General features: G+C 39.4%; 1 pseudogene; it reads left to right on the top strand.

Moving 5' to 3' along the window:
- The first annotated feature begins 20291 nt into the window (after window positions 1-20291).
- LOC145412652 (5S ribosomal RNA) lies at window positions 20292-20410 on the top strand (annotated as a pseudogene).
- Window positions 20411-21127: the final 717 nt, after the last annotated feature.

The raw sequence follows: 21127 nt of genomic DNA, 5'->3' as shown, positions 1-21127 counted from the left end.
CTTTCTCTCACACACACACACACACACACACACACACACACACATATCGATCAAAACCTAACACCAGCTCTCTCTTCGTAAATACGGGGATGATAAAGACGATGACGTTGATAAAGAGAAGAAGGAGAGGGAGAAGAGGTGCAAATGAAGATGATGGTAATGAAAATGCTGTTAGATTCAGGAGTTACATAGCCTCTCTCAAGCCAGTTCACTGCCCCAGGAATCGTGCTCTGAATCCCTTGCCTCCCATTTTTACGACGGTCATAAAGGCGAGGGCTCACGGAAAATCAACTTGGCTCCCACCTGTGGATAAGCTCCCCTGGTTTATTATTGCACCAACGAAAAGGTTAATATATACAGCTCTCTAAATTTCTGCGGGATTTATGGTAACATTGTCATGGTAACTTTTTTTTCTTAGTTAACTTCATGTTTCTTCAGCTGGGTGTGAGCCACGAGTGCGCCAAGTGCTGTAAACACGATCATTCAGGTTTTCCAAATCCTGAATAATGATTGAAATGTAAAAAGAAATACACACGGTAACAGCCAGTCTCACTGTACATTTTTCGAAACCGAGGGAATCAGAGGTCAGCCTACCATAAATGAGCTTATTTAAGCCTTGGGAGACGACCTTTCATCCCTGCTAGGGTTTCTTTGATAGAAAATCCTCGAGCCATCTCTCGGATTCGTACGGTGGCGCGTTCACAGATACCCCTCTTCGACATGAGTCTTCCGTTAAACAAACAAATGCATAAATAAACAGAGAAAAGTCAGTGATACCCGTATGTCAATTTCCACATTCAAAATCAATTTATCTAGATGAAATTCAGATCCACGACTAATATATGACTGTTTTGAAAAATGAAGCAAAATATTGATGCACGAATACTATACAGTATACTTAAAAATGGTTTAAATTTTTGTTTAAATGAAGTATCGGAGGCAAACACACTAATTTATTTGTAATATACAGCAGTTCGGCCTTCGAAGATCACGATAATAATAATAATAATAATAATAATAATAATAATAATAATAATAATAACAATAATAATATTCTCAGCAACATTTCCTGGAAGTCTTATTGAAAGGCGATGATAAAATTTTGCAGTCTGAGGGATCTCTTCTAGCTTAAATGATACTGTTCGGCGCTAGTAAGAATTAAACTTAAAGAGACGTCTCATGAGTGATGCGGTTGAGACTGGACTTTTGGTCAACGTAATCTTATTACTCGGAGCTACATCTGTATCACTTAAATCAACCTGCTTGGTCATCATCATCACAATTATGATCATCGTCGTCTTAGTCGTCGTCTTCGTCCTGACCTTTTTTATTTTTGATTTTTAAGTAAGGGGTGAGTGAGGTAAAAGTCCACAAAAATGGAAGAGAAATCACGAATGAGAGAACTGTCAATGGCATGTCCTGTGATATGTGCCTGACAATCATTCCCATATCATTCAAGACCCGAGTACAACAAAATAATGAGTGAGACTACATCATACTTTACGTTAATGTCTGGAATCATGGCAAATTACCGGCAATAACACCACAAATATCACTGAACTCCTTGACTCCCACCACCTCTTTTAGCAGCTTATCTCTCTACCACTGGACTAGATTACTGTGTGTATACAACCAAACGATTTCATTAACTTTACGATCCTAAGAAATGAGGGATTAACGATTTTATATCTCACTCCTTTAAGAGGAGTCTTTCTTAATCTAAATAAAACTGTCTGCATGTACAGCTCACTAAACTTAACTCTGAGGAAATATATATATATATATATACAGCATATATATTACTTTTTTGAGCCTATTTTAAGTCGATCAATGACAGACTAAGATAATACTGCGGCTCTACATCCTTTCCACACCACTCTCATGATCAGTACCGAACTCAAGTGTTAATCTCGTGCTACAGCTCAGGTGGAGATAAGCAATTTTACGCCTAGTTAAAGTAAGAAAGAGTGCAAAAAACGTCATCGTATGGACTAGGTTAATGGCTGAAATCAGATCAAATTACCGGCAATAATATAGATGATCAGTGTCGTTAAGTACAGCACAACTACCCGTTAATGATTATGAATGACTGTTTCTTCCGTCTTTCTTTCACTTAGTCCACTTTATATAACTGAAGAAACAAAATTATTAAGCGATCCGAAATGTATTTATTGTATAACCCTGTGTGTGTGTGTGTGTGTGTGTGAACCCTTCCTAACGATGACACTTTATATATATATATATATATATATATATATATATATATATATAAATATATATATATATATATATATATATATATATATATATATATATATCATTCTGACTACCTTATATCACCTTTGTTTCCATCTTGTTATCCCGTCCATATCTTGAGGCTGAATTTACATGCACACTTACGATCAATTCCATATCGTAACTAAGACTTTTATCTGCAAGAAGGTAAAGGCAAGGAAAGGGCTGAATCCTCTTGTGTCTTTTGCTCTTCACGTATAAACAAATCACAGTTACGACAGGAAACTGATCGTAAGTTTGTGAGTCTCGCCTCATCCTCTCTATTTAATATTCACATCTTTTTCTCCCGTCTTCTGTTTTATACCTCCTTGGTTTTTGCGTCTCATTCTTTTCATCTTCTCTAGCTAACCCTGAAACGACTTATATCATTTTTACGCTAGGCAAAATCTTACCAAGTAAGCAAGAAAAAGTTAAGTAGGATGTGTGTCGTCGTCAATGGGTTTATCTCTTTTTCTTTCCAGATATTTATCCTCTTGTAAAAATCTTAAAAGAATTCCCTTGTCCCTTATATTTCCTCACCTTGTAGCCTATTCCTGCTAATCCAGCTTATCTATTATATACTTCTCTTTATCTCTACCGCTAATATTTTTTGTCACTTCTTGTTTCGCTTCTCTCAAGCATTTATCTTTTCCATTGTAAAGGATTTCTTTCATCCTCGTGACTTTCCTATTTTATATTCATGCTCCCCATCATGCCGGTACCATATTTTTCTTATAATTCTCCTGTTACTTCCCATTTTTCTTTTCCTCTCAAGTATTTAGCCTTTCGTAATTCTCGTAAAGGATTTTCCCTCTCACTCATGCATCTTCTGCTTATATTCCTGATGCCTGTCATTACCTTTATCATATTTTCCTTTTTATTCGTCATATTTCCTTCGTCTCTTTTTAGAATTCGTTTTATATCAACCATTTATCCTCTTATCAACAATGTAAACGCATCCCATCGTTATTGATGGCAGCGTAAGCTTGTATGAATGTATACGTAGTCATTAAAAACATGGGCTGATTCACAAACAAAAGTACGATTACTTCCTTACCGTAACTAGTAACTGTTTTTGCAAGAAAAACAAGGAAAGGTGAATTCATAATCTTGCCATGTGTCTCATTCTTCCTGTAAAAAAAGATCTTTGTTACCTGAGGAAAAATATCACAAATTAGCCAGTGAATCTCAGCTCTCCTCTCCCTTTAGTGATGGGCTTTTTAAGAGTCTTCGTGAGCACTTTAGAAGTGTGCTTAAAGGTGACGTCAGAACCCGTAGTGTCAACAACCTCCCTTCACTGACTTGCATTTGCTTCATATAAATACCCAAGACCACACGCATTATTGTCAAAGGAAAGTGACGTGACAACTTTTCCAACTTTTGCCAAGATATATAAGGATCTCTCCTGCCTGACCGACAATTTTCTCCATAAATACTCATAATCACACAAAAAATCGTCAGGGAGGTGTTATGTGAGTAAATTTGTCTTATTCGGCTAAAGATATTGAACAATCTCCCTTCTCAGACTAAGATTTTTTTTTTTTTACTGATACCTAAAAACATAGAGACAGAGCCCAAGGAAAATATCAATATTATACGGTAGTTATTTTTCCAACATTAGCTAATCAACTTTCCTTCTCTACAGATACTCGATAACACACAAATAAGGTCCAAGGCAACTGTCACAGGGTTATTTTTTCAATTTTGCTAAAATTAAATCCTGAATGAGCTTTCATTCCATGTATTAGTGGAGAATAGAGTTCGGAATATGATGATGATGATGCTGACCTCCTGAATGATCACTTCTTCAATTGTTACCTCATGTGGAAGTGAATGAAGAAGCAGCTGAATTCATAATGGATTTTACCCTTTCACAACGAGAACGTTACTAACTTTTTGTATATTTATTTACGAGCATTTTTTTCTTTTTTCATCAGATGATTTTATCCAGCTTAGGGAAGGCCTCTCAAAGTGAAAGGATCACACACCATGTACACTAATCCGTTCATTTCAATGACAACTTCTGAACTGTTACTTGCTCCTTCAATACGATATTTTTATCTAAAGGGAGATCTCTCGCAATGACAGAAGTAGGTATTTTGGTGTAATGAGTGATTAGAGAGAAATATATAGATAAGGGAAGACAGAATAAAAACTCACGGAAAAGGTGCTATTTCAAAAATGTCTAGATACGGACATGACCGACGAGGGATTAAGATTAATGTCTATCATCTGCACGAAGAGTCTTTAAGGCACTTTTTATAAATCTTAGCTAAGGTTCAGGATTCCCCTAGAAAACGGCACACATTAACTGAGGCTACACACAGGTCCCTAACTGTGCTGCTAAGTGAACAGAAACAAGAAGGAAAAACAAAAAACAAAAACTTCGTCCACAAGTCTGACCGGCCTCACTGATAATCATAAACATACGAGTATTTAGGACTGTTTTTGCAGGAGGAGCCAGAGGAGTCCAGAATCTTCCTCTGATCTCTCGTTCTTTCAGTAATTCATATCTGAGCTACGTGGGAAAAATCACCACAAGTTATTCTGGTTTAGAGGGAAGGATAAGGAAAACATACTGTATTATCTTCACATACATCTTGTTCTTCCAACTAAAATTGATTCGAGTTATGACAGGGAAATGACAGTGAGTTTATTTGTGAACCCGGACCCTGAAAACTACAGTAGATACAGAGGAGACAAGAACAGTCCATGAAGAGTGTATAGTTCGTCCATCTAAATTTGGCGGAGATTAATGTCATTCTGCAGCTTATTTCACGTAGACAAGAGGCAGAATACAACACTATTACGATTCTACGCCTAACCATGACACTTCTGCATTATAGTATCATATTCTAGAGTTTATCTCTTGTTGCTGTTGAACATTTAAAATGGAAACAGTGACGATTTTAGGCCAAGTTTAAAAGGACAGAGTACAGCACACATATTAGTTCATGGATAAGATAAGCAACTGTGGAGCAAACATAGAGAATCAGAAGGGGTATAAGTGGTAAAGAATGTGTTTGGGGATTTGCAACAATGTAGATATGGGTCTGTTAGCTCACAGGGTGCTACTCAGGTAAATAAAAGCGTCTCGTATTAGCTGGAATAAAATGCTTGAATTGTCCCGGCCATGTGAGGGTTGTGATTCCAGTTTCCCATGGCTCACTCTCGGCTCAACAAAATTGTCTGGCATTGGCTGGAATATAGGGACGTATTATACGTGGTTTTTCAGATTTCGTAACATCTCTTCCTTTGCGATTTATTCTGCATACTACACATCAGTATCGTCTAGCATGTTAACTGATCCAAACCACGTAGACATTATAACGATATACACGTACAGCATACAAGGGAATGTTAAGATATTATATGCAAAATAAATCGCCAAGGTAAGAGTGCTACGAATCCTCCCATGCCATCTAAAAGGCGGTCTATAATACGAAACAATACGACCATCAGGGGGTTAGGGAGAAAGTGTGAAAATGGACCTGTTCAGAAGTATACGCAGAAATGGATCTATCGAAGAGCTTATGTAAAATTTGAACTGTTGCTTAATATATGAGTAAGGAGAAGTGAATACAGTAATAGTAAAAATGCAACAACTGAATGATAACCGGAAATGGGTTTGTGGACGAATATGTGTAGAAATGGACCTAAGGAATACCTGTATATGTATAAATGACAAAGGACGATGCTGAGAAACTTGTCATATTTAAATACGTAGAAATAAATACACTGATCATTATTTATACAAACGGGGCCGCTGAACTTGTTCAGGAATATGGTTATGTAGCCTACAAATACAGCTCCTTAGGAAAGATTAGGCGAGTGTTAAAGAGTGTGTATTGAAAAGGAACTGTTGATGATTATAATTATGTAGAAAACCGATATGTTAATCTGTTAAGGAGAAAATTATTCTGGACTGTGCTGAGGAGTATGAATATAGTTATGTCTCTTGATTAACAGACAAGAGATGGAAATACTGGCTAGAGTAAGCAATAGTGGCACAACAAGTGAATGGTGTGGAGTATGAGTGGGAGGGTGGGCGAGTATGTACTTGGTTGGTATGGTGATGTGCATAACACACAGCTGACAACTCTCTCTCTCTCTCTCTCTCTCTCTCTCTCTCTCTCTATTCGGTACAAAACCACACAAATACACAATTATAAAGAGTACTACACACACACACACACACACACACACACACAAAACACTCACGAGTGCGCGCGCTCATATATATATATATATATATATATATATATATATATATATATATATATATATATATATATATATATATATATATATATATATATGCGTACACACTTAACACACACACACACACACACACACACACACACACACACATGTATGCATGCAAACACACCAATCCCACTAAACACACATGTGCATGCCAACACACCACACATACATGCACAAAAACATACAGACCATACACGAACACACACACACCGCAAACATGCACATACAGACAAACAAGTACTTACCTACACACACACACACACACACACACACACACACACACACACACACACACACACACACACACAAGCCCCCAAGGTCCCAGTGGGGTGGCACTTTCTCTTTAAACGCCGAGATCGATGCTGGCCTGTGTGCGTGTGTGCGAAAGTGTATGTGCGTGTGTGCGTGTCCGCATGTATATGTGAATGTGCCTGTGTCGATGTGTGGGTGTATGAGGGAGTCTATATGTATGTGTGTGTGTGTGTGTGTGTGTGTGTGTGTGTGTGTGTGTGTGTGTGTGTGTGTGTGTGTGTGTGTGTGTATCCACCTACAAGTGTCACCTTGAGTGTGTGTAAATGTATGTGTGGAGCTTTATGTTCAAGCTCATGAGTGCTTTTGAGCATTTATGTGTGTGAAATCGTTGAGAGAGAGAGAGAGAGAGAGAGAGAGAGAGAGAATAAACCTCAGCAAATGAATGCATGCTCTTACTAATGTATATGTTATATCTGCTTTTTTTTCTTTTTTTTTTAATGCGAGGAAGAAGAAACCAAAGGTCATGAACCCGCAATAACAGTTCCCTCCATGAGAAAAACAAAATACAAGAGAGAGCTTGTGCTTAAGTGACTGCGTCCGTGTGTATACATGCATGTAAGCGCATGATGTATGTACGAATGTGCTTGATCTTGCGCTTTACGGATAATGTGAAGGAAACAACTGTGTGTGTGTGTGTGTGTGTGTGTGTGTGTGTGTGTGTGTGTGTGTGTGTGTGTGTGTGTGTGTGTGCATTTGATATCCGTGTGTGAACGTGTGTATGCATGCTTATACGAGTATAAGTGTGTGTGTGTGTGTGTGTGTGTGTGTGTGTGTGTGTGTGTGTGTGTGTGTGTGTGTGTGTGTGTGTGTGTGTGTGTGTGCATTGTTGCAAGTGTAGGTATATATTCGTACAGTGGATGCTTGTATGTAACTATGTATACTTGTGCGTGTGCCTGGGGGGATGAGTGTGTAACTCACCGGGTCGGTCGGTCAGGATCATGTGTTGGTCGTGATCGACAGCTTTTACCCTCCCGGAAGGGGGCTGATAGCACATTTGGTCAGATCTAAAGGCAAGGCCGTTATTTCACACACACTCACACCAATCCCCTCGCTCAAGGGGAACAGTAACCACATGCGTCGTCTGTGAAACTTTTCGCATCCCGAGCAAGGCGCGAACTCCCTTCTTAACAGATGCAAGAGCGTTACAAGTGAGCCAGCGAGTGATGTCCTGTGACAATGTGTTATTTAAGCAGAGGTGAAAGAATGATATAGGAGAAGCGTCGGGAAAATAAATATAGAAGACAAAGCAGTGAAAGAAAAGAAAGATATGAGATGGAGAGAGCTGAGAGGAAAGAAGCAGACGAAATAAGGAAAATATAATGAAGGGAAGATGTAATGTGAAGAGAAAGTGGAAAATCGAAGCTAAAATTGAAAGAGAAGAAAGACGAGAAATATATTAGCAGATAGATGAAACAGACAGACTTACAGAAATACAAACAGACAGATGCATGGACAGACAGAGACGGACAGACAGACAGACATGCAGGAAGAGAGACAGAAATACAGCACACAGAAAGACAGATATGGAGAGATTGATAGATACAGGCAGACAGATAGATAGGTAGGTAAATAGATAAATAAATACAGATGATAGATGCTGTTAAACAGGTTGACTGACTGGTTAATTAACTGACTAATTAATTAATTAAAAGAGAGAGAGAGAGAGAGAGAGAGAGAGAGAGAGAGAGAGAGAGAGAGAGAGAGAGAGAGAGAGAGAGAGAGAGAGAGAGAGAGAGAGAGAGAGAAATTAGGACGAGGTAAAAGAAAAGGAGGATGGTAATTGTAGTGGATCAATATAGGTGTGGTCAGTCCTCGTCATTCCTTCTTCCTCTTTTGTTTTCCTCCTCTTCACTTCCTCTCTCTTGTTTCTTCCTCCTTTCTTTTCTTCACGCCATTCTCATGTCTTTTTTCAATCCTTCCTTCCCTCTTTCTGTTTTCTTCCTCTCCTCCTCTTGTCTTCCTCCCAGCATTTTCTCTACTTCCTCCTATCCTCCTCCTACTATTCACCTCCTCTGGCTTTCCTCTTGTCCTCCACCTCTTGATTTTCTTCTCCCATTTTCTTTCCTTCTTCCTCTCTCCCTGGTGTCATCCTCCCCTCATCATCCTCTTGTCTTTCTCCCTTCCTCCTCCTTGTGCTTTCCCCCCTTTGTCGTGTTTTCCTCCCCTCCACAACATTCCTTCCTCTCCTCCCCTCTCCCTCCTTCTCACCTCACATCTTCTTCATCCTCCTCCCTCTTCCTCATGTCTAACTTTATCCCTCCTCATGCCTTTCTCTCTTCCTGTCTTCCTCCTCTCCTTTTCATGTCTTTCTCCCATTTTCCCTCTTCCTCCCTTTCTGCTTTCCTCTCCTCCCTTGTCTTTCTCTCCGACCTCCTTCTTCCACCCCTTGTCCTTTCTTCCTCCTTCCCCATTTCTTCCCTCTTCCTCCTTTTTCTCGCATTCCTTCTTTCCTCCTCTTCCTGTTCCTCTTTCTCCCACTCCTACCTCCCTCCTCCTCTTTCTCCTTCTGCCCTCCTTCTCCTGGTCTGTCTCATAAGCTTCCATAATTAGAGAGTAAATCCTGCTGTTAGCACTTTTAATTAATCTAGTTTTCTTCTATTTCCATATACTTATTATCTGTTCATCTTTTCTGTGTTTATCAACTTTTTTTTATCTACTTGTTTCAGTTCTTCTGTATCCATTTAATCTAGTTTTCTTGTTCTTTCAGTATATTTTGTGATTTTCTGTTCCTCTCTCTCTCTCTCTCTCTCTCTCTCTCTCTCTCTCTCTCTCTCTCTCTCTCTCTCTCTCTCATTAAAAAAAAAAAAATCTTCATATCTATCAGTCACTTTTTTATCAACTCATCTCAAATATCATTCATCAACTTATACCGCTTACATACAACACCTTATAACTTTATTCTCATTTCTGCCAGACGATTTTATTCAGCTGTAATGGGAGACTTATCGTAGTAAAATGATTAACCCACTCAGTCCGTTGAAGAATTTTAAACTTTAATCATGCACACAGCAGACGGATACATTTAGTTTTAAGTGAGAACTCTTGTAGAGAAGAGGTTAATGACGACTATACATTACCTTTCTACTTAAAAAAAAAAATTCTCCCGTTTTAATTATGATTAAAAGTTTCAGATACTGCAAGAATATAACTAAAAATGCGTCATCGTAGCACAGGGATTAATATAGTTTATTTTATTGCCCTCACGGCCAGACATCTCTTCTAAGCTAACTAAGAGAAACTCCGTGGCTTGGTCGGTTTGACAATGATATCACGTTGGGGGGACGTTGGGCAATGGGCTTCAGCCTGAGCGATTGCCTGTTAGTAACAATCAAATAGCCCTCTCATGCTCAGGACAAGTTTAGTTCTGTATTCCGGCTAAGTTATATGATTTTATTCAGATGTGAGTGAGTCATAGGAGGCTGAGAGTTAATACTGTCACTAATAAGTAATAACCCCTTCATGGTGGGGAATAACACTAGTGTTCTACTCTAGCTAATGCCAGACAAACTTATTTAGCTGAAAGCGAGTCACGGGAGCATGTGTTAATACTATCACCATTAATCCCTTCACAGTCACGACACGTCTATTGCAGCCATCGCCAGATGATTTAATTTAGCTAAGTGTGAGTTACAGGAGCCTGAGTGTTAACCTAACCTAACCTACACCGTACCACTGCCTCCTATCACTGTCGTTTGCATTGCCGTCTGTGCCTTGTATCACTCAGTCCAACCCTCCTCCTAATCTGCACCATAGCACTATCTGCTGTACCACTATATTTTATTTCACCGCCTGCCCTTTTTATCTATCCTCGCCTCCAACTACCCTCCTGACCCCGTGACTTGGGTAACTTAAATCGTCTGGTGGTAAAACTAGAATACAAGACACCATGGTGGTCGAGAGGCCAATTAAGTTTTATTTTCCCTGGTCCTTTTTCTAACTCCATGTTTTTTGTATACTTTCTGTGTGTGGATTATATTACCAGTCCTTTAAATCTGGGATTATTATACTTTCTCTCACCCCCTCCTTCTCTGACCTACATGTATATTTTCTTCTGTTTCCTTCACTTTCTTTGTTTTCGTCTCTCTCTCTCTCTCTCTCTCTCTCACATACACACACACACACACACACACACACACACACACACACACACACACACACGCACGCCCACATACAATTTTCAGCACCCATTCCTGACAACTGACCTCCAGCAGTGTTGCCTTCCACCTTCCACGAATTCACAAGGTTTAAGAAAAACGAAATTCAGAACAGGAAGCCATATTTATGAACTATCTTAAGCCAAATTTATAAGACTGCTCGTATGTGCGTTTGCCTCACTCATGAAGTTGCCAAACACTTCTCAATCAAATTATGGTGAATATTAAAGTGAAACACACACACACACACACACACACACACACACACACACACACACACACACACACACACACACACACACACACACACACAAGTTCACTGTGCTGAAAATTCGCTTATGGTTTAAGCTGGTTAGAATCCTTTATAAATGAGGGCAAAGCTTCAGTATGAGTAAAATGCAGGATAGTGTGTCGTAAGAATAAAATTTAGGACAAGCTTCCGTAAAAAAGAAGTTTGGGATAACGTTTCGTAAGAGGTAGACTGAGAATCAAGTTTCTTAAGAATAAAACTGAGGAAAATGCTTTGTAAAATTCGGGATAATGTTACATCATCATTATCTTCATCATCTAATCCAGTGTTGTCCCATGAGGGGGCAACATAAGAGTAAAATGCAAAATTAAGTTTCATAAGTGCAAAATCAGAATGTTTCGTAAGAGTAGTATTGGGGATTAAGGTTTCGTAAGAGTGCTTCTCAAGATTAAGTTTCCTAAGAGTAAAATAATGTTTCATAAGGGTAAAATTTAAGATAATGTTTCATAAGAGAAAAATCGGAATAATATTTCGTAAGAACAAGATTCTGGACAGTGTGTCTCCGGTAATCCTTTCAGGACGTGAGAAGTCTGAACTGCTTCCTTCTTGCTGCCGCCAGACGATTTTATTCAGCTAAGGAATGAGGTTGCAGGAGACTGAGGGTGTTGACACTTTGACCATTAACCCTCTCGTGATCGGGACAACTTTAGTATTCAGACAATTTTATTCGGCTGACAGCGAGTCACAGGAGCTGGTGTGCGTGTGTGTGTGTGTGTGTGTGTGTGTGTGTGTGTGTGTGTGTGTGTGTGTGTGTGTGTGGGTGGGTGGGTGTGCGTGTGTGTGCATTAATTACGAACAACACGGCAGTCAGGAGTCATACCATCAACAGCAGTAAAAACAACATCGCTGCTACCACCATCACTAGCAACATGACGGTCACCACCACCACCGAGAACGGGAAGAGAAAGAAAAAGTATCAAAATAACAGCAACGCCAACACAATTACCACCATCACCACAACTACCACCACCACCACCAACAACAACAACAGTAACAACAAAACACCCTCACCACATATAAAACAATGCAAGGTCACTAACAACAACACCCACACCCTCACCTACCTTCACCCCCATCTATAAATAATAGAATACCTGTCGTTAATGCACCTGCCTCTTCACTCCCACACCCCACCGTAGCTGAGGCAGGCTATGGAGTGTATGAGGGAGGCCGGCCTGCATAAGAGCGGCGTGAATGAGGGAAGGCAGCGTGTATGAGGGAGGATGGCTTGTGTAAGGGTGGGCGACGTGTATAAAGATGGGCGGTGCGTATGAGGGAGAGAGTCGTGTATGAAAGCGGGCAGCGTGTATGAGGGAGGGTAGTGTGCCGTTTATCACCTGTTGCACCTGTGGTCTATCTGCAGGGCACATGCTAATTAACACCTGTTGTTCCCATCGCGGATTTGATGTCTGGTGTGTATACAAGAGTGTCTGGATTGACAGATGGATGGATGGATGGATGAAAGTATGCATGTACAAATATGCGTGCAATGATGGACGGATGGATGGATAGATGAATGCATGCTGTATGTGTATTTGTAGCTGTTTCAGACGATATTAGGTTCACTGCAGGACCGAACTTTCTCCTCGGAGGGAAAATGATAACCAGAATCAACCCTTATCCATGCTGGTGACGTACAGATTGGTGAGATGTGTCTGCAAGAAAAATGGTGCCTGTGAAAGTCGATGTGTTGTATTGCGTGCGTGTGTGTGTGTCTCAGAGTCTGTATGGCATGTATGCATGTATGTATGAATGTATGGATGGAAGAAGACATGAGGTGGAGGGGAGGAAGGTAGAGGATGAGGGTAAGAAGACAAGGGCAAGAAGGGAGGAACATAGGAGGAAGAGGAAGAGAAGGAATAGGGGAGGAAGGCAGAAGAAGAAGAGGAGGAAGACATGAAGGAGGAAGGTAGGAGGAGAAAGAGGGGAGGAAGGATATAAGAAGAGAAAGATGAGAAATTCGAGAGGGTAAAGTAAGGAAGGCAGGAGGAGTAAATGATATGATGAGGAAGGGGAGGAAGACAGCAGGGGACGAGAGGAAGACTGGAAGAGGAAGAATATATGAAGAGGGAGGGGAGGAAGACAAAAACAGAAGGCAGGCAGCCAGAGGAAGAAAAGAAGAAGAAGAAAAGGAGGATGAGGAGGAGGAATACAGAAAAAAAATGGAAGGAAGGAATACAGGAACAGACAGGAGCGAGGAAGAAAAAGGACAGAAATGAAGGCGGGAGGAGGAAATGGAAAGGATGACAATAGGAGAAAGCAAGTGAAGGACGGACCACACCAATATTGATCCTCTCGCAATTACCACATGCACTTTCTTTAACCTCGCTCTATTTTCAGATTTTCTCGACCACCTCACTCACTCTGTCATTAATCTCACCCTCTCTCTTTCACCTACTCTCTTTCTTCATATTTTCCTTCCCCTCTTTTCTTTTCTTTTCTCCTACACTCTCTCTCTCTCTCTTCTTGTCACGATTTTTTCTTCCGCTTCTCTCTGTTTCAGCTTTTTCTCTTGATTCATTTTATTTCTTTTTTTAATTCTTTTCGCCTTTCACGTGCACTTTTTTCACGTCTTCTAGATTTCTTTCTCTCCTTTTTTTCTATTCTCTCACCTCTCTCCTGTCTTTCCTCTTTGTTTCTTTTCATCTTTGCTTTCTTTTCTCTTTTTTTTTTTTTTTTTTTTCACATTTTTATATTTACATTGGCGCTAGCGTGTTTATGGGCCGTATTTTCGTTGGCACTGGAGAGTTCGCAACACCTCTTTCTCAGCGATTTATTTTGCACATTAAACGTTATTAATCTTCTCGTACATGATCGGTGTAATTTATGTGGATATTAATAAGCTATAAATAACACACGAAAGGATACAAAGGAATACAAAGGAAAGCAAACAGCTAAAGACCTAATGGTCCTTTCGAGGCTGCTAGTTACAGAGTAGACTATGACTACGAGACCTAATTCTACATGCTGAAGGATAAGGATAGTAAAGCAAGAAGGCTTCCCCCGCCTCCGAACCGTCCAGTTAAAACTAGAAGGAAAAAGTGAGAAGGATCATGATGCAGCATGGATAAACTGACATGGAAACTTCATAGGAAAGACTGAAAGGGAAAAGTTACATTCTATAAAACTTTATCTATAAGCCACCAGTTTGAATGACCTGAAAGAGAAAGTAATAAAGTACAACGAGCAATCAAATAAATAAGGCATGACATTATGTACGGGAAGTTGAGTTAATGGGGCGTCTGTAGATACAGTGTGGATGTTCAGGGGTGGTGCCGCAGCCTTGCCTGACGCTTTTAAGGTAGGCAGCAGTCAATCAGGCCCTGGCTCCGATCATTCCACTGTCACAAGGAACTTTCCAATGCGAGATAAGTACACAAGTTACCTCTTGAAGCGGTGACCCCTGGTATATTAAGAAAAATCCCGATGGCAGCCACTTAAGAGGAACCCTCAGTGATCCACAGCCCATCACAGGTCGAAAGTAGAAGTAGTGACCATTAACTCAGAGATATCTGTGCGGATCCTAGGCTGTGCTTATACTACTTTATTTGCATTTAACAAGTTGATAAATATATAAAGATGTGACGCAACGCTATATGCGGGTATTTTACGTTTACAGGGTGTCTTGTAGACAGGAGAGGAATGAACTTTCGTGTAGGTGGTAAAAATAAGTCTATTTCAGATATTTAAGGCTCTGCTGAAGAAGTATTTTGCTTCACGGGATTGGAGATGCTTTCCCATAATTTTGCAGCCAGTAATCCTCTGAAATGTTTTATTCAGGAGTGAGCGTACTTAGCTGAGGGTCAGATAACAGATACTCATCCAAGCGATTTTTAAAGGTTAGCATTGTATCACAGTTTACTACATTTGTGGGCAATTTCTTCCATATATTTACAACTCTATTAAAGAAAAACTGCTTAGCTTCATGCGACTGAAATAGTTTATCAATAATTTTATGACCATTATCTCTAGTGAAGTTAGAGCAATCAACAGTGAAATATTTATCGATGGCCATATTATCGTGTCCTTTTGAATATTTTGAATAACTGAATTAAATTTCCTCGTAACCTGCGTTTGCTTAGGGTAAAGAGCTTCAGGGCTTCTGAGCGTTCCTCGTATGGTTTATTTCTCAATCCAGGTATCATCTTTGCCACTCTTCGCTGTCCTCTCTCAAGTTTCTCCGTATCTTTTTCATAATACGATGATTGAAACTGCATGCATAACTCCAAGTGCAGGCGTACTAAGAAATTATACAGTGTGAGGACGATATTTTCGGATTTATATCCAAATGCTCTATCTATGAATCCAACCTATTAATCGGCTTTCCTTACAGCTTCTGTACACTGCTTGTTAGGTTTCATGTAATTTGTTAATATAACTCCTACGTATTTTTCATGATTTACTCTATCAGGTTGGACATAATTCATGTTATAATTGGTTCTTACATTTACACTGCCAGTGCTTAGCACTTTTCATTTATCAAAACTTAAAATCCGTTTGCTATGTTTGGGCCCAGTTAAACAGTTGATCTAGATCTCTCTGAATTGCCTGCCTCTGCAATGCTGTATCTGCTCTGTTACCTATTTTAGTGACGTCAGTAAATTTGGAAATCTTACAACATAATCATTCATCAACATCATTTATGTATAATAAAAAATTAATAGGACCTAACACTGAACCCTGCGGCACTCCAATTGTAACGTTTATCCAGTCTGACTCTGTTTCATTTATTATTTCTCTTTGCTTTCATCTTGTGAGCCAATCACCAATCTTTGACCCACCCGAGTACACTGCCACTGAACCCATGTACAGTACCTTTAGCTTCTGAACGAGTCTTTTGTGTGGAACTTTGTCAAAAGCAATTTGAAACTCGAGGTAGACAACAGATTTAGTCTCATCGTACATGTTCAATATAGTGTTGAAAAAGTCTAACAGATTCGTAAGGCAAGAGCGATTATTCCGAAAACCATGTTGTGAATCTTTGATGAGATCATTTGTTTATAAGTGTTTCACAAATTTATCTCTAATAGTTTCAAGCAATTTGCAAACCACCGATGTTAAACTAACTGGGCGGCAGTTTTCTGGTTGTGCTCTGTTGCCCTTTTTGAATATCGGGGTTACGTTAGCAAGCTTCCATTCGTGTGGCACCTAACTGCTCTTTAGTGATAAGTTAAAAACTTCAGGTAAAGGCTTTGAAATTTCATTCTGTAGTCCCTTTAATTCGTGTGGAGATATTATGTCTGGTCCTGGTGTTTTATTCTTTTACTTTGCTAATTGCAAGTAGTACATCGAGATCACTAACTGTAATATCATTGATTATGTTGCCCTCTTTTATAGGAACTGGGGAAACTGCAGGAATCGTATGTATATTTTCTGCTGTAAATACCAATGCAAAGAAGATACTAAGAATTTTCGCCATCTTAGTTTCATCATTGGTGGGCTCTCCGTTGGAGTTGTTACATTTTTGCCTCTTATGAAACTGAAAAATTCTTTAGGATTTGATTTTGGCTACTGATACTGGCAATATGTGCCTCAAGGTTTTTCTTCTGCGTTTAATTATTTTTTGGCTTTATGTCAGAGTTCCATCACTTGGATTTAAAATTTTTGGCAGGCCTTCTGTTGCGCACTGGAATACATAACCTGACTGCACTGCTGTGAGTTTCTGTAAAAAATTTCCGTGCGTCAATGATATCTATATGTTTCAACAATGGGATGACAGTCACCTGCACCTACAGTTGCCCTTAATTTATTAAAATTTGCCCTCTTACAGTCAGGCACTTTCTCACAGCTGGCCCTGACACTGTTTTCACTCAATATAATATTGACTGTAACTATGCAACGGTCTCTTGTACTAAATTCTTCTCCTACAATAACGTTTCTCACTAAATTTTCTGATGTGGCTAAGAAAAGATCTAGGATGTTAGCTCCACATGTCGGGTAATTCACAAACTGATACAATGAACCTTCCTGCAAGTTTGTATATATATCTAACCCTGTGTGCGAGGTTAGGGTTTCTCCCCATTTCAGACCTGGTAAATTAAAATTGCCAAATAATATGGTGCTTTGCATACAAGAGATTTCGGTAATTTGATTGCAGATTTCGTTGTCGATGCTGAGTAGCTGACCGGGTGGACGGTAAATTAGCCCAAGTGTGACTTTATGACAAGATTTGTTTCTATGCTGAATTTAAATAGTGCCAATGATTTCAATACATGGCTTGGTAATTATGACTGGATGAGATCCTGATTTAATATTTAACAACACACTGCCCCCTGTTCTGTTCTTCCTTTCACTACTGAAAATGTGATAGCCTGGTAAATTAAACTCTGCTAGCAAACCTCTTTGCTTAGTATTTAGCCACGATTCTGTTATACTAATTACATCATCAATCTTCAGTATAAGATATCAAGGCGCCATTTTACAAAATAACTGGCAAAGGAAGACGGGCTACGAGATCCATCATGCCAACGAGAAGGCAGCTTTACCGTCTAACACATTTTTATATAAACCTGATAATTCAAAGGCTAAAAACTTGACTTCATTTTTTCCCTCAGTATTTCCCTTTCCAGTAAGCGAAATGTCAACCCATTCAGTAACAGATGGCGTCACACCCACGCATGTTACCCGCTGAATGCTAATACCATCCGTCTATACTTAGATTACAGACTTGCTTGTTTGATTATCATTATTATTATTATTATTATTATTATTATTATTATTATTATTATTATTATTACTGCTGCTATATACTCGTATGTACTTCGTGGAGGCTGGCAATAGACGAGCTTCATAATGAGACATCCTATACCCTTTCCCCCTTAAGTTGGCCCAGACTTTAGTTTTTTTTTTTTTCAGCGTATTTCACGTGGATCAGGAACATAAAAAGACATTACTACGGCTCTGCATCCTTCCCTTATCACTTCTTTATGACTATCACAATAATCCGGTGATAATCTATTGCAACGACTCAGGATTCAAGATGGACAGATGGCAATATTAGACCAAGCTAGAGTAAAAAAAAAAAAAAACTGTATAGGAGTCAAAAAGTTTTATATCTATCTGTCTTGTCTATTTATATATCAATTTATCTATCAGCTGTACTCTAGGGATAGGTGTAAGAACCAACCCACCCTAGTTCATACAGTCACGACCAATGTCCTATACACTGTCTTCAAAGTGTATCAGACTCCAAACACTCAAGATCTCTGGCTAATTTAAAAGAATAGCAAACAGGCTGGAATCTCTGTTAGTATTCATAAAAGAACTTAGCCCAACTCGCTCCATAAATAAATGTTATTAACAATTCAGTATTATCGTGAACAATTAAGTTTTGTATTATTTCACGTTATTACTCATTGTAGTTTTGCTGTGAAATGTTCAGTAGACGATTAAGTGAAGATAAACAAATTAACAATCCATCTACAGAACTTAAGCTCAAACAACTATACTGTATTTATCCAGACCTAGATTTTCAATGAATTTTTTTTTACCAAGATTGTAACCTGTCAGATGGGCCGTGAGTCTGAATCCGTCCTAGTAGGCTACTGTGGAAGAAGCGTCGCAGGTTCGATTCCCGCCTATGCTCTTTGTTACTCTAACTTGATATAAAACTGCCATCTCTCCATTTTGAAGTCTGAGCTGTAACAATAGATAGACAGAATAATTATCATGAAGCAGTGCTAACAAAGAGATTCAGAGCCGTATCATTGTCTCCTGTCACCGAGCTACGTGAAGTAAGCTGTAAAAGGATAAAAACCTGATCCAAGTTAAGGTGAAAGAACTATAGTCACACTCCGCTTCATTACACAGGCACTAGTGATTTTAAAATAGCGCTACATCCCAGGAAGCTAAATCAGTACGGTAGGCTTGGTTGACTCACGCGGCTGACTAGGAAGGCTGATGTCAGATTATGATGTCAGACTTGGAAGATATGTGTGTGTGTGTGTGTGTGTGTGTGTGTGTGTGAGAGAGAGAGAGAGAGAGAGAGAGAGAGAGAGAGAGAGAGAGAGAGAGAGAGAGAGAGAGAGAGAGAGAAAGAGAGAGAGAGAGTCAATGCCATGGTGACCTGGTAAGCATGTTATACGAGTGTGCGTGTGAGTGGTAGCGTGATGTGAAAATGGCGCTATTTCGCCCACGATAAGGGTGTTCTTAAATATATGTAAGATTTCTACTGTGACTGTAAGATATAATGGTGAGTGTGAATAATAGCCAGATAAGTACCGTAGGCAGAGTGGCATAATTTACGAAAAGGAATATTAATGTGATAGCATGCAGTATATACATGCAAACTTTCTGACAATGAAAGAAACATTATATGGGTGAACGTGGCTAGTACTGGGATCTGAAGATAGTTCAGAACAGTCTGCGATAAAGAACACTAGCATGAAGAGAATGCGAGGAAAAGAAAATTAGTTTTGAGAGGAAAGGTGATTAATTAAAATAGCATATCTTTCTATTTAATTTGCTTTTACATAACTTCTTTCTTCCTTTCATTCTTTTTCTGCTACTCATTCATGCACCTACCGAACGATTTTATGTATCTTATGAGATCCCCGAACAGTGAAGGGGTTAATGAAGGCTTTAACTAAACAGTCCACTTCGAAGTGTCTCCATCCTTCAGTAAGATGGTCTGAAGATAGCAGGAGGAAAATATATGACGGTCTGCGATAAGAAACATCGCTGTTAAGTGAAGGCCAAGGGTTACATACATTTTTGAAAGGTTTGATTCTCGTGGTGTTAAATGGATTCCAAGTCCTCACTACTTTAACATTTCATTTCTGCATATGACACGTTAAATTTTTCATAAATGTTACTTATGGAAGCTGTCGATATTAGCGTGATACAAATAACATGCAAGAGATTGAGGGTTCTTTTTTCGTTGGCTTGGAACTCTTCGTGATCCCTCTTCCACAGCAATATATATATATATATATATATATATATATATATATATATATATATATATATATATATATATATATATATATACCACGTTGAGTACACCGCTTCCCGTTCGATCAGCGAAGTTAAGCAACGTTGGGTCTGGTTAGTACTTGGATGGGTGACCGCCTGGGAACACCAGATGCTGTTGGCATCCCTACGTCAAGTGGGGTTGGTGGAGGATTAGTGCCCCTCCCTGTAAAACAATTAACTCTAAGCCCTTGGCCACCCCGTCTGGGATACATGGCGTCTGGCAATGAATGAATGATATATATATATATATTGTGTGTGTGTGAACTTAATATCACTTGAGTATTAATGATGCATACTATGCTGATATAACAAACAATACAATAGAAAATATCAAGGTGTAATATGTTAAGAAGAGGGGTTACGAAGTTCTCTCTCCCATTGATAATTCAGCTCTGAGGTGTAAAATGCAAAATAAGTCACTAAGAAAGAAGTGTCAGGGAGTCTCCCAAGCACACGAGTCTAGGGCGATAAGAGTCACAGTATAATCTATGAAGGTGCGTGAGGTTGGCCGTGTGATTTTAAGATAACATGAGATAAGAGATAAGAGGGTGACGGAAGGGTGACAACATAGGGTTATATTAACCAAGCAGAGAGAGAGAGAGAGAGAGAGAGAGCGAAAGGGTGGCACAGGGAGGAAGAGATAAAGCGAGATGGCGAACGATAAGAGAGACGTTGCGTGAAACGAGACTAGTACCTGAGGCAACATGGCGTGAGGAAAAATATGTGCTGATGACCAAGATCGAGAGGGTCCACACTTACGATCATTTCCTGTCGTAAAATGGATCTGTACTGGGAGGGAAAACAAGTGATTGGGGAAGCTACTGCACGCCGATTCCTT

The sequence above is a fragment of the Coenobita brevimanus genome, chromosome 93, assembly GCF_032717465.1.
Source record: "Coenobita brevimanus isolate Jiangsu-jjx chromosome 93, ASM3271746v2, whole genome shotgun sequence".
Lineage (NCBI taxonomy): Eukaryota > Metazoa > Arthropoda > Malacostraca > Decapoda > Coenobitidae > Coenobita > Coenobita brevimanus.
The sequence above is the reverse complement of the archived record's forward strand: the minus strand, read 5'-3'. Positions and strand labels throughout refer to the sequence as shown.